A 14,093-nucleotide genomic window follows, 5' to 3' on the forward strand; every position below is an offset into this window, starting at 1 on the left:
TTAGTGCTTGAAAGTCTTCAATTCAGGCAGTATTTAATTTTCTTCTGTGTCTTTTTTAGGGATGTAAGAACAGACTCCTGTCACCCAAATAAACTAGTACCTCACAGCACCCCGCATCATTATCAATATGTTTGCCAAGACCAACATGGCTACATAGTGAGGTTGAGGAAGTAGCACAGAGTGAATCACAGTGCACAGGTTAGGAGGAGGGAGGTGGTGACTGAAGCTCAAGCACCTTTTGACCAAAGGTCCCGTCTCTTTTATAGTGCCTAGGAATTCAGACCTCTCCGGACGTGCTTATAATTAGAGATTGTTACGTAAGCAAGATCATCTGTACGAGTCACTTATGTCTATGCTAAATACGCAACAAGGGTTGAGGGAGGAGTATAAAGAAATCATTACTCAGGTCTGTACAGTGAAGAATGAATGTTTTTCTGCACTGCAGTCTGCCATAGAGCACATGGCAACTCCTGTGGCATCTGAAGTGGAGCCCTCAGTGGAACAGGTCATATGCACATCTGTCAAGTATGCTCAGTCTTCTGTACAGACCTTAGGCTCAGATCTTGAAGCTGATCTCTTGCATAGCTTCAACATGCTGGAACATTGGATAGAGACAACCTATAGCCCTCAGAGCAGCCCATAGTTCTGCTCTGACACAAATCAATGGATGTACTGAGAGAGTGTTCAGCATCAGGAGCATGTCCCTTGTAGCCAGACGAGGCAGCTGCCTCTCAGTGCCACAGCTGGTCCAATAATCATCCCTGCACAAGTGACATTAGATGTGCCAGAAAGTGAACAGGACCAGCGTGACACAAGAGCTTTGAACCATTGTAATGTACACCAGTAGGAATTCAAAGGGCACCAGAATCCGAACAGCCTAATATGGAAGCTTTACCGTCAATCAGCTTAGTCATTTCGTTCAGTACAAAATCATTCAGCGGAGGTAAAAAAGTTACGGCTGCCAATTGGGAGAACCCCCAAGGAAATTCCCAGCGTAGGTGTCATACACTGCAAACAAACCAGAATCACAAAGCCACACTATGTCAAAACATGCTAACAACATTACTAAAGCACACAATGGTTTGGATAATTGGCCTGCACTTGATTTGTACATTGTCCTGGTGATTTATGTGAACTTGCGCAGAATAATGCAAGATCACATAAAAAGATGGACGTTGATAATTGAGAGAATGCACAGTAAAGTGTGGCTGAAGCTGTTTATTAGAAGATTTTTTAGGTGTATTTGAACAGTAGGTTTCAGAAACAGGCAGCTCAGGCACAATTGGAATGTGATTTGTATTAGTGCCTGGTGCATCAGTCTTCTAAGGTGCATTGTGTTCTGGCACCATCTTGGAATTCTGCTCTTCTTGGCTATGGGAAAACCTCTTTGAAGAGCAAATTTATGCTGCATGCAACAGACGACGATAATTCTCGATACCTTTCGAATGGCTGCATTGCAGTTCGTCAAGACATCTGGTCCGCATAAAACAACATCCCTTCTGGAGCACTCTCATTGTAACTTCAGCAGGAATGCACCAAAAGGATATGATAGGCCGCAGCCTAACGTGTGCATTGCTGATTGGCCTCTGCTCACCCCAAATCGGCAGAAGTGTGGTGGGGATGGGGGCTGGTGGTTGGGGATATCCTATGTCTGGAGATCCTATGTTCCTGGCCCTCAAAGGGACTGGGGTATGATTACTGGAGGTAATGATGAGGCCCTAGTAGTTCCAAGTTGGGGTTCCAAGTAGGGGGCATGGCCTGGACCCCCAAAGAACAAATTAAAAGCTTTTAAAAAAATTACTTTAATTTGGCTGCTTTGCAGTGTTACATTTAAATTCCTTCCGTGGGATGGGGGGGGAGCAAATCATCCTCTCAAGAATTGGCAGCCTCCAGTAAGAATTCAAAATGGAAGGTAATGCTTGCCCAACCTTATTGATTTCTTTGAAGAAGTAACAGAAAGGGTAGACAAGGGTGATGTAGTAGATGTAATATATTTGAATTCTCAAAAGGCCTTCAGTAAGGTCCGACTCAGGACTAAGGCCTGAGCATGCGGAGTCAGGGGACAAATAGCAGAATGGATAGCAAGCTGGCTACAAAACAGAAAACAGAGAGTAGGGGTTAAAGGCAATTACTCAGACTGGAAAAAGGTGGGAAGTGGTGTTCCACAAAGATCGGGGCTGGGACCACCGTTATTCACCATTTACATAAATGATGTGGACTTGAGAATCGGAAGTACAATTTCAAAATTTGCGGATAACACCAAATTGGGGGCTTTAGTTGATATCAAGGAGGACTGCGACAAAATACAGGAAGACGTTAATAAATTTGCAGAATGGATGTATAGTTAGCAAATTAATTTCAATATAGATAAGTATACCAAAAGATATTACATTTTGGTAGGAAGGATAAGGGGGCCACATACTGCTTGGATGATAAGAGTCTAAATGGGGTAGAGGAGCAGAGGGATCTGGGGGTACAGATATACAAATCACTAAAATTAGTGACGCAAGTTAATAAACTATAAAAAAAAGCAAACAAAGCACTGGGATTCATTTCTAGAGGGATAGAATTGAAAAGCAGAGAAGTTAGGTTATACTTGTGTAGAACCTTGGTTAGGCCGCACTTGGAGTATTGTGAACAGTTCTGGTCTTAATATTATAAAAAGGATATAGAGGCACTGGAGAAGGTCCAAAAAAGATTTATTAGGATGATACCAGAACTGAGAGGTTTTACCTATTAGGAAAGATTGAGCAGGATGGGGCTCTTTTCTTTAGAAAATAGACTGAGGGGTGACCTGATAGATGTCTTTAAGATTATGAAAGGGTTTGAAAGGGTAGACGTTGAGAAGATGTTTCCACTGGTGGGGGAGACCAGAACTAGGGGCCATAAATATAAGATAATCACTAATAAATCCAATAGGGAATTCAGGAGAAACTTCTTTACCCAGAGAGTGGTTAGAATGTGGAACTCGCTACCACAAGGAGTAGTTGAGACGACTAGCATAGATGCATAGATGCATTTAAGAGGAAGCTAGATAAACATGAGGGAGAAAGGAATAGAAGGATATGCTGATGGGGTTAGATGAAGTAAGGAGGTAGGAGACTTGTGTGGAGCATAAACACTGGCATGGACCTGTTGTGCTGAATGGCCTGTTTTTGTGCTGTACATTCTATGTAATTCCAGCCTATGATACAAGGAGAGTGCTCTAGTTGTGCTCCTAGTGGAGTGGTACTGGCATCTATAGATGGTATCACAATTAAGAGATCGCCCTCTGATCCTGTGAATTCTGGCAGGGTCAGCAGCAGAGATTCCAGGTGGGCCCCCTCCTAGTACCTACACCAGGTGTGGTCCCCTGATAGATATTCAAAGGCCTAATCTGCCAGGGCAGAAATGATGATTCAGCATCCTATGGTTAGCTCTATAATTATCTTTTATAGTTAATGTACTTCTTTGTACCCGCACTCAGCTGCTGTCCCGCGGTTGGCTCAAGTTGAGCATTAACCATGCCTGCAGAGGGCTCCCAGAAGCCATCTTTCCATTCTTTCTTCTCCTGAAAATAAGGCTGACAAAGATTATTGGCGAAGATAAAAGCATCACAAGAGCTGCCAGAAAATCAGACATCAACTTACGTGACTCTGTGCTGGTGGTTGAAGACATTGATAAAAGTAAAAATCTTTTTGATTATGCACAGGGACTCAATGGAAATATTGTTGCAGCCGATGACCCCACAAACTCTTGAAAGGTCAGTAGATCTGTAGGATTGTTCCAGCTCTCTCATGCTGCTGTTGCAGGCTGGTGGTAAAGATAACGAGGATTTTATTCCTGCTAAATAATGCATCTGTCACTTCCTTGATGCATCTGTGTACAGCAAACTGGCTGACACTGCAGATGTCAACAGTGCTAGCTTGGAAGGGTCATACACATAAATTTGAATGCTGTGGTGATTTTGATGGTCACTGGCAGTGCTGTACAGATGATCGATGTGCAGATCTTCCTGAAGAAGTTAGCACAGCTCTGTCATTGTCTCCCTGCTAAATTTCAACCATCTAAGGTACCAGTCTTCAGTCATTCCCAAAGTAGCTGTGGCTGGGAAAAGTAGACCCAATAGGTTGTACAGCAGAGGAATTGGACTGTATACCTTATGAACCTTGAAAGGAGTACAGCGCAGATTCACCAGAATGATACCAGGGCTTAAAGGGTTAAATTATGAGGACAGGTTGTATAAACTTGGCTTTTATTCCATTGAGTTTAGAAGATTGGGCAGTGAGCTAATCGAGGTATTTAAAATTATTAAAAGATTCAATAAGGTAGATACAGAAGAACTATTTCCTCTGGCGGAGGAATCCAGAACAGGAGGGCATAATCTTAAAATTAGAGCTAGGCCATTTAGTAGTGAAATTAGGAAGCATTTTTTCACACAAAGGGTAGTAGAAATCTGGAACTCGCTCTCCCAAAAAGCTGTGGATTCCGGAACAATTGACATTTTCAAGACTGAGATCGATGGATTTTTGTTAATTAAGGTAATCAAGGGATATGGAATGAACGTGGGGAAATGGAGTTGAAGTATAAATCAGCTATTATCTAATTGAATGGCGGAACAGGCTCGTGGGGCTGAATGGTCTACTCCTGTTACTCTATGCCATTTGATGTCTTCGGCAGCCTTTTTTTGCTCTTTATGGCCCTTTCTCAGTCAAGTGCAGTGCTGGAAGCACTAATGCAATACCTATTGTAGCAAGATGATGTGACAAACTGCACGAGTTTAAAGGGCTGGTTTTATGAATACACACTACCGGTAGGGAGCACGGCTTCATCTGCTGTATGTGCACATTGGAAAATCGCAGGAGCACTGCTGACAGTTTCACAATACGTGTGGCTGGTGCGCGAGGTTTCCCACCAGTAGTGTGTATTCAGAAAATCGGCTCATAAGATATCATTGATGTTTGGGACTGCATTGGACACTGTAACAAGCTCTCTGAATTCAGATAGCAGTATATGAACATACAAAAAAAAATGAGGACCAGAAAAGATTGTCTGGTCCATCAAGCCAATCTTATCCAGTTATGATGCAACCTACATGCACCATGAACCCACCGACAGGTACAAAATAATTGAGACTAATTTAGGAAAAGTTCTGAGGGATTGCTCTCGGACTGCCAAAGACAATAAAGGAAGCTCTGGGAGAGTGCAGTAATTCATGAATATCAATAGGCCCAGCTACTTCTCACCTATCTTCAGTATAAACTGCTCAATCCTTTTTCTCAGGATTTGTTTCATCATCCAAACCCCTTAATGTGTTATAGTCTTGGAAGCCATGATGTGGAGATGCCGGTGATGGACTGGGGTTGAAAATTGTAAACAATTTTACAACACCAAGTTATAGTCCAACGATTTTTATTTGAAATCTACAAGCTTTCGGAGGCTTCCTCCTTCCTCAGGTAAATGTTCAGGAGCTCCTTGAAGCCTACGCATTTATACATCACAGAACAATACATGGTGTTTACAGACTGCCCCTGCAACTGCCCGTTGCCAAGGCAATCACCGTGTTCAGACAGAGAGGTGTCACCTACAGAACCCCCAAATACACATTCAACAAAAAAACAAACAGGAAAAAAAAACAGAGAGAGAGAGAGAGGCAGAAACATCCGGAAGGCAGAGAAAGCCAGCAAATGACCCATTATATTAAAAACAGATAGCTTTTGTTCGCTGGTGGGGTAACGTGTAGCGTGACATGAACCCAAGATCCCGGTTGAGGCCGTCCTCATGGGTGCGGAACTCAACCGGGATCTTGGGTTCATGTCACGCTACACGTTACCCCACCAGCGAACAAAAGCTATCTGTTTTTAATATAATGGGTCATTTGCTGGCTTTCTCTGCCTTCCGGATGTTTCTGCCTCTCTCTCTCTCTGTTTTTTTTTCCTGTTTGTTTTTTTGTTGAATGTGTATTCGGGGGTTCTGTAGGTGACACCTCTCTGTCTGAACACGGTGATTGCCTTGGCAACGGGCAGTTGCAGGGGCAGTCTGTAAACACCATGTATTGTTCTGTGATGTATAAATGCGTAGGCTTCAAGGAGCTCCTGACATTTACCTGAGGAAGGAGGAAGCCTCCGAAAGCTTGTAGATTTCAAATAAAAATCGTTGGACTATAACTTGGTGTTGTAAAATTGTTTACAATAGTCTTGGAAGACATTCCTCAAATCATATTCGCCATCTTACACCTTCCTTTAAATGATATGATTATTACTCAGCTAGTGACATTTTTTGCCAATGACATTTCAACATTATCAACATTATTTTTTATTGAGACATTCATACTTATTATTAAAAGAAATGGAGAGTAAAACAAATCAATTTAACCACTCGAGCTTCAACTTCAAAACTCCAGTAACCAAAAAAAAGGTTTGCAAATTCCTAGTTAATACAATGAAAAATTTCTGGAAATCTAAGGGTTGGAACACTATAAATGACCTTATTACTGATAGTACATACAAAAGTTAAATCATTCCTTGCTGTAGGGAGATTTCTCTCAAATGAGAGTGAAACTTTTTGAGGGTCATCAGTTGTAAAGGGCTCTGCAGGTGTTTAAATAGCATCCAATTTAAACTCACTATATCAATCAGAAAACAACAATTCATTGGAGCTCGACTAAAATCAAGAGTGGAGCCTGTACGCTTCACTGCAAGCAACTGAGTGCACACTGAGTGACGGCGAGCTCCCCGGGATAGGAACCTTAAATGCTCCAATGCAAACAGTGCTGTTTAAGTGATTATTGTCAGTGGGTGCCTGGAGCACTGAACCACCATTATTACTAAGACTGACCTCAAAGCCTGGTGCGTAACAGTGTGCAAGAAACTGTTAAATCTCGATGAAGTATCTCATTCGTCATTATTCTGCAGGGTTACAAACATGTAGGGAGACAAAATCACACATGGTTAATTGAATTTTCTAATGAACTCTAAGACAGCGTGCAAGTATTTTATTTTCATGTGTTTTTTCTCACTGTTTCTGCCTCCTCCTGGGCATATACAATTACTAAGGTGAGAATAAGAGGCAGCTAATCTACCCCTAAGCATCTGCCAACAGCTGGTAATATGGCAGAAATAAGAGGTGCAATGCAGTGATGATTTTTTTGCCATCTGATTTTCTATCCCTCCCTATCGGAAAACAACTAGCTTTCCCTTCATAGTTCCACTCCGAGAATAGATCCCAAACCATGGCCTATCACAGCACAGAAGTGTGCCAAATACAGAGGTGGCGATTTTCCATTTGGGCTCCCCATCAGAAGTTCAACGCTATTAGCACCTGCCCGACTGTTAGTGTGCTCATTTTGTTAGGTCAGCTTCATTTATATAATGTGGGGAAGCTCCTGACCCATATTGGGCCTGATGTTTGGAACTCGCCAAGGAGGATAAGAACATAAGAAATAGGAGCAGGAGTAGGCCATATGGCCCTGGAGCCTAGTCCGCCATTTCATAAGATCATGGTTGATCTTTGACCTCAACTCCACTTTCCCGCCCGATCCCCATATCCCAAATCCCTTGATTCCCTTAGAGTCCAAAAATCAGTAAAAGGTTGCATGTCAGTAGCCCTTAAAGGGTTGTTTACAAGAGAAGATAGTAGAATGTAATTCCCGGTGATGGAAACTGTGAGGATTCCGGGCATCTAATTTATTAAAATGCCGCAAAATTCATTTACGGTATCTTAAATGGGAAAGCCTCAAGTTTCTTTGTGAAAGTGGCATTGGTTTATACTTTAATCCCTTCGAAACAGCAGGTTATGGATTTAATTAGGAAAAGATGAAAAACGGTCAATTTGGGTCCTGAACCAGTGCGTAGGTGATGCAGAAAGCACGATATGCTGAATCATCCCCCTCTCATTCCTACATTCTTACGTTAAGGTTTGCTATTTACCGTACATCTTTTAGTTTTCAGGACCGATAGTAGTGAGATTTTGTAGTGAGATTTTCATCTGCCATTTTTTGCTATACTGCCCCATTTTTTTTTTAGTGTGAATGGGGTGGTAGCAAGACAAAAATGTTTTCAAACAATTATCGTTTCACTTGCTGCCCGAGGCTAGCTTGATGCGATTTTCAATCAGGCCTCGATTTAGGCGGGCAGCGTTCCCACCCAAAGCAGGCAGGGGCCTCATGAAAATATTTAAATCGGGGTCCGAAGATGTGTTTAGGACCTCGATGCAATTTTGCTCTTCCACTGAGCAGAGCACCACTATGCACACTGCACTCAGTGGAACTGAACATAGAGCGGCCTAACTAGGAATCTTTAAAGGGAACACTGCAGGTTGCTCAGAAAACATCGAAAGTTATCATTTTTTAAATGATTTTGGTGGGGCCAGAAGGAGCATAAATTCTTCTCCTGGCCCCACAAATGTCATCCAGCCTTTTTGTGCCCCCCCCCACCCCCGGGAATTGCCTGCCTCCCAATGAGATTTTGCTGGCCTGGCTCCGCGGAGGAGCTGCCAGACTTCTTGTCCCCTTAATCGGCAAGCTGTCTGTCAGCGCCTGTTTAGTGCTGGCAGTGCCCCAATTTTTTAATGAGGCTTGAACTCCAAAATTGATTGGGTCTCCCGCTGGTGACATAAGGCAGGATTTGTGATTGCCCCACCCACCACCCGACCGATGTACACTCAAGACAGAAGTCGTCCCCATACAGTTGATTTTACATTAATCATTAACAGTTGAATGAGTGAAAGGAGAACAGGAATTAAAAAGTGAGAAAGTGTCACTTTTGTAATTAGACCATAAAAACAGTTCAGCTGCCAAGGCTATAAGAAAGCTGGGTAGTCACAATTTACATGATGCTCAGATGAAACCAAAGTCTAAGTGGTTTTCAATTATTTCCCTCATACAAGAATGAACTTTAGAAAATAGTACTTCTGAAAGCTTTCATTCCTAAAGTTCCAAATCAAACCAATTTCTCTTGGAAGCCGAACTCAACCAAATCAACCAAGAGAAATAAACAAGACCCTCTGGCCAACTGTAGCAATAAAACTGAGGACCAAAGTACATTAAAGGGCCATCCTCAATATCTAACACATCTTCGGTCATTTATTTGTCATACCCCTTGATGTACCAATAAATATGCATCAAAATACATCATTAAATTCTATAAATTGTGCCACTTACATGTAACAGAAAAGACACTTGTAAAAATTTGTAAGTGTGGCGAGCATAATACGGGCGCAAAGCTTACCAATATAGCAGAGGGATTGCCTGTACCGAATCTGCGCAGGCATTGGTCCTACTGCTAAACTCGTGGGGTCCATTTTTTAGGTGTCCCAGGTGGACGCCTATAACAGCTGTTAGGCTTCTTGAATATTTAAATTTGGGGCCTAATGCCTGATGAGGGAGCCCTTTTCAAAATTAGTCAGCGATGCCTACCCAACTCAGGATTCTTCAATGGCCACCAATGAAAGGTAAGTAGTACAAATATATATTTTTTAAAATACACCTTCCTATGGCGTCATAAAAAGCAGGACTGCACCCCTGACTCCACAGGCATCACGATCACCCCCTCCCCCAATAGCTCACTCAAACCTCAGGACTTATCTGAGGGCCGCTACTGGTGTTGCAGTGGCCTGACATTGATGTCCACTTCGCTGGTGGGCTGCTTGGGCCTCAGGCCCACCTATTTGGACAAAGGTATCGCTCCCTGCACTCAACTCACACCGGCTGGCCAGTGCTTTGCAATTTTAATCCTAATGGGCCTTTCTCCCTTCCTGGTGATTGAAAATGTGGAGAAAATGTCTGCTTTGTGAATAATTATCCTTGTACCCAGGGCAATTAACTCCAGGGCTTTGGAGTATGTATCAAAATGACAGAATATAGTAAAACATCTTACTTTTTAAAAAAAAATCACAGAATATAGTAAAACATCTTTCTTTTTGAAAAAAATCACACAAGAGAGTGATCTTTTCTATTCAAACTCATCACTGCTAGTCAGAAACATGAAGACAATCATCAAGAGAATGCATTCATCAAGATGACAAGTCACTTCTGTTAAAAAAAAGACCTTGAAGGTAAAGATTAATATTTCTATGTGTGCACTACTGCAATGAGTCCCTCTCATTTTTACTAATATATTATCACAGTATTTTACAGTCCACAAATGGAATAAAATTGTTTACTTTGGTTTGTCATTGCATAATGACTTTCATAATATTTGGCTTTCTTGTTCTTCAGTTAGAATGTACTTTACACAGTTATGTTGCATGCATAGTTTTTGACATATATCAGTCATAAAGTATTTTACAACTGGACTGGAACTAATGTTACATAGAATTACATAGAATGTACAGCACACAAACAGGCCAACAGATCCATGCTGGTGTTTATGCTCCACACGAGCCTCCTCCCACCCTTCATTTAACTCTATCAGCATATCCTTCTATTCCTTTCTCCCTCATGTTTATCTAACTTCCCCTTAAATGCATCTATGCTAGTCGTCTCAACTACTCCTTGTGGTAGCGAGTTCCACATTCTAACCACTCTCTGGGTTAAGAAATGTCTCCTGAATTCCCTATTGGATTTATTAGTGACTATCTTACATTGATGGCCCCTAGTTCTGGTATCCTCTGCAAGAGGAAACACCTTCTCAAAATCTACTCTAGCAAACCCTTTCATAATCTTAAAGACCTCTATCAGGTCACCCCTCAGACTTCTCTTTTCTAGAGAAAAGAGCCCCAGCCTGTTCAATCTTTCCTGATAGGTATAACCTCTCAGTTCTGGTATCATCCTAGTAAATCTTTTTTGCACCTTCTCCAGTGCCTCTATATCCTTTTTATAATTATGGAGACCAGAACTGTTCACAGTACTTCAAGAGTAGTATACCCAAGATTCGATACAAGTTTAACATAACTTCTCTGCTTTTCAATTCTATCCCTCTAGAAATGAAATCCAGTGCTTTGTTTGTTTTTTTATGGCCTTATTAACCTGCATCACTGCTTTTAGTGATTTATGTATCTGTACCCTAAGATCCCTGTGCTCCTCTACCCCATTTAGACTGTTATTTTCCAAGGAATATGTGGCCTCTGAATTCTTCCTACCAAAATGTACCACCTCACATTAATCTGTATTGAAATTCATTTGCCAATTACGCACCCATTTTGCAAGTTTATTAATGTCTCCTCTATTTTGTTGCAGTCCTCCTCAGAATTAAATATACCCCCCAATTTGCTGTCGTCCGCAAATTTTGAAATTGTACTTCAGATTCCCAAGTCCAAATTGTTTGTGTAAATTATGAACAACAATGGTCCCAGCACCGATCCTTGTGGAACACCACTTCCCACCTTTTGTCAGTCTGAGTAACTACCTTTAACCCCTACTCTCTGTTTTCTGTTTTGTAGCCAGCTTGCTATCCATTCTGCTACTTGTCCCCTGACTCCACATGCTCTGACCTTAGTCATGGGTCTACTATGCAGTACCTTACGGTTATAAATAAAGGATTTGAAGTCCAGTAGTGGCAGTTTTTCCAGGGTTCAACAAACCATTGATTGTGTTTGGGCACTTAACAATAACAATACAATAGCTGGAGTCAGAAAACTATAAAGCTGTCGTACATATGGCAAATGGTACTGGTAGAAACTGTGGTAGTGGTAATTTTAACAGGGGGGCTTATTGCTCATGGGCGTCATTTTAGCACCCGCTATCGGGTGCGTTCCTGGCGGGGGGGCTCCGAAAATCGGAGAATTCCGGAGTGGGTCGGGAGCCCGACTCCAACCCGCCCACTTCCGGGTTCCCCACTGACGTGCCGGTGTGCGCGCGCAGCCCCCGCTGGTGGGAATCCCGCAGGCAATTAAAGCCAGCGGGATGCCACTTGAAGCTATTTACCTTGCTTGTTCAGGTCATTAACTGACCTGATTAAGGGACTATGTGAGGAGGGGTGGGATTTTAAAGCAAACTGGGACTGTTTCCCACAATGGGGGAAACACTCCCAGTTCAAATGGACGTGTTGCAGCTGTCAGCCTGCGGCAGCTGCAAAGGTCCATTTGACAGGTTGGGGGCGGGAGGAGACCCTCACTCATTTCAGGAGGCCACTCTGTCACTTGGGACAAAGTTTGGCCTCCACCACCTGCCTCCTGACAATCAAAGTCACCAACTTGCACACTTACCCCAGGGTCCAGAGACATGCACCTACCTTGCAGACCCCCTCAACTGTACATCTTCCGGATGGGGGCCGCCGTAGCTGCAGTCATGACCTCCTCGGAGGGCGAACATCATCACCAGCCTCACCAGCCTCGCCATCCACGCTATCCACCTCTGACACGTGGAGCTCCACAACAGAGTGCTGTGACACATCCACCTGTACACCAGGAGGGAGGGCTACCGCAGAGAGAGATGAGTCGCAGAAGGCACTACCCTCGCCACAGGGTCCACAGACCGAGGCTCAGCTTCCTGGACCTCTCTGAGCAGCAGTGCACACGGAGGCTCAGAGTCACTCGACATGTAGTCGTGGACATCTGCAGCCTCCATCATGCCAAGCTGCTCCCGGCTGGCCCGAGCACCATCTTCTTACCTGTCGCTGTCAAAGTCACCACTGCCCTCAACAACTTCTCCTCCGCATCCTTCCAGGGTGCCACCGGGGACATCGCCGACGTCTCTCAGCCGTCTGCGCAAAAGAGCCCTGCGAATACACCTACACCCACTCTGCAGTGACACAATGGGTGGCATCAGTTGTGGGTCTTCATAGTGATCCTCAGGAAAGGGCATTATTGCACAAACCAGACAAGATTTGCAAAGAGGTGGCAGTAGTGGTGACAATATAATATGGAATGTGAGTTGGTCAGAAATGCATTATAAGTAACAACCATGACAAACCCTCAGACACCCTTGTGCATCCCCTTCATGCTCACGACACGTTTGCCTTACGCTGCCTACTGCACATATGTGATGCATGCCCTGTGGCTGCAGCACAGGTCGTGGCAGGTTGAGTGAGGCTGACTGTGAAAGAGATGAACGAGAGGGTGAGTATGAGATAGAGCCATGAGATTGTATGAGGATTGGGTTGAGTGGTACTGGCGGGATGAGTACTGGCGAGGTGAGTAGGTGCAGGTAAGATGAGGATGAGGTTTGAGTGGGCATGAGTGGTGATGTGACAGAGTAGTGTTGGCAGTGCAGAAGGAGATGTGGGGTGGGGACGGTGATGTGGCAGACGGAGTGTAGGGGAATGAGTGAGTGTACTCCCTTCGGCTGACCTACTGAGGTCATTGGAGTGCCTCCTGCATTGTATGCAGGTGGGCGATATGTTGGTGGTCCAGGTGACCTCCCCTGCCACCTCGAGCCAGGCCTTCCTGGTGGCAGAGGCAGGCCGCTTCCTTCCGCCCGCCGGGGGGATGATCTCTGTCCTCCCCCCTCCTCCTCACCCCATGTATTGATACCTGGAGTGAGGCATCATTAAACTGGGAGCAGCCTTCCCCCTGGGCTGCTCCATGCTGTAATTTTTTCTATTTGTTGTAGCATCTGTCAGTGGAGGACTGCCCCTTTAAATAGAGCTCCTCCAGCTGACAGATCTTACTGCGCATGCGCAGCCCGCCTGATGCACAGATCAGCAGTGGGGAACCCGGAGAACAAGGTAAGTGGATCCAATTGGGCTACGATCGCGCGGGTGGCTGACTGATTTCGCCGGGCGCGTTACCCACGTGCCCAATAGCCCCCCTGCTGAGAACCCGCAGCCCTGGTAACATCGGGCCCAATGTGTCTGCCATAATACTCACGTACAAAGCGTGGCTCTGAGGTTGCAACATGTGAATATTGTTAGTTTAATTTGAAGTCACAATTGCCCATGCAGAAAGGTGTCTAGTTGTAATGTTAAAACCCATGTGCTAAATTGTGCTGAAGCAGGCACCTTATTCTGTAAGACAAGTGAACAATACATTTGATCTGCATTTGTTTCTATTGTAGACAGACATACACGATATTTTATTCAAACTTGAGGAAAAGGCATGTAGTGCATCCAAAAGCCTTTGACATAAAAGACAACAGGGTCAATTTTAATTCCCCCACCTGGCGGAAACCAGGCGGAGGGGAAGTTAAAATGTAGCGATGGACATAACCCACTCATTTCCCGCCCCGATCTGACCGA

Source organism: Heptranchias perlo, chromosome 14, assembly GCF_035084215.1.
Source record: "Heptranchias perlo isolate sHepPer1 chromosome 14, sHepPer1.hap1, whole genome shotgun sequence".
NCBI classification, from domain to species: domain Eukaryota; kingdom Metazoa; phylum Chordata; class Chondrichthyes; order Hexanchiformes; family Hexanchidae; genus Heptranchias; species Heptranchias perlo.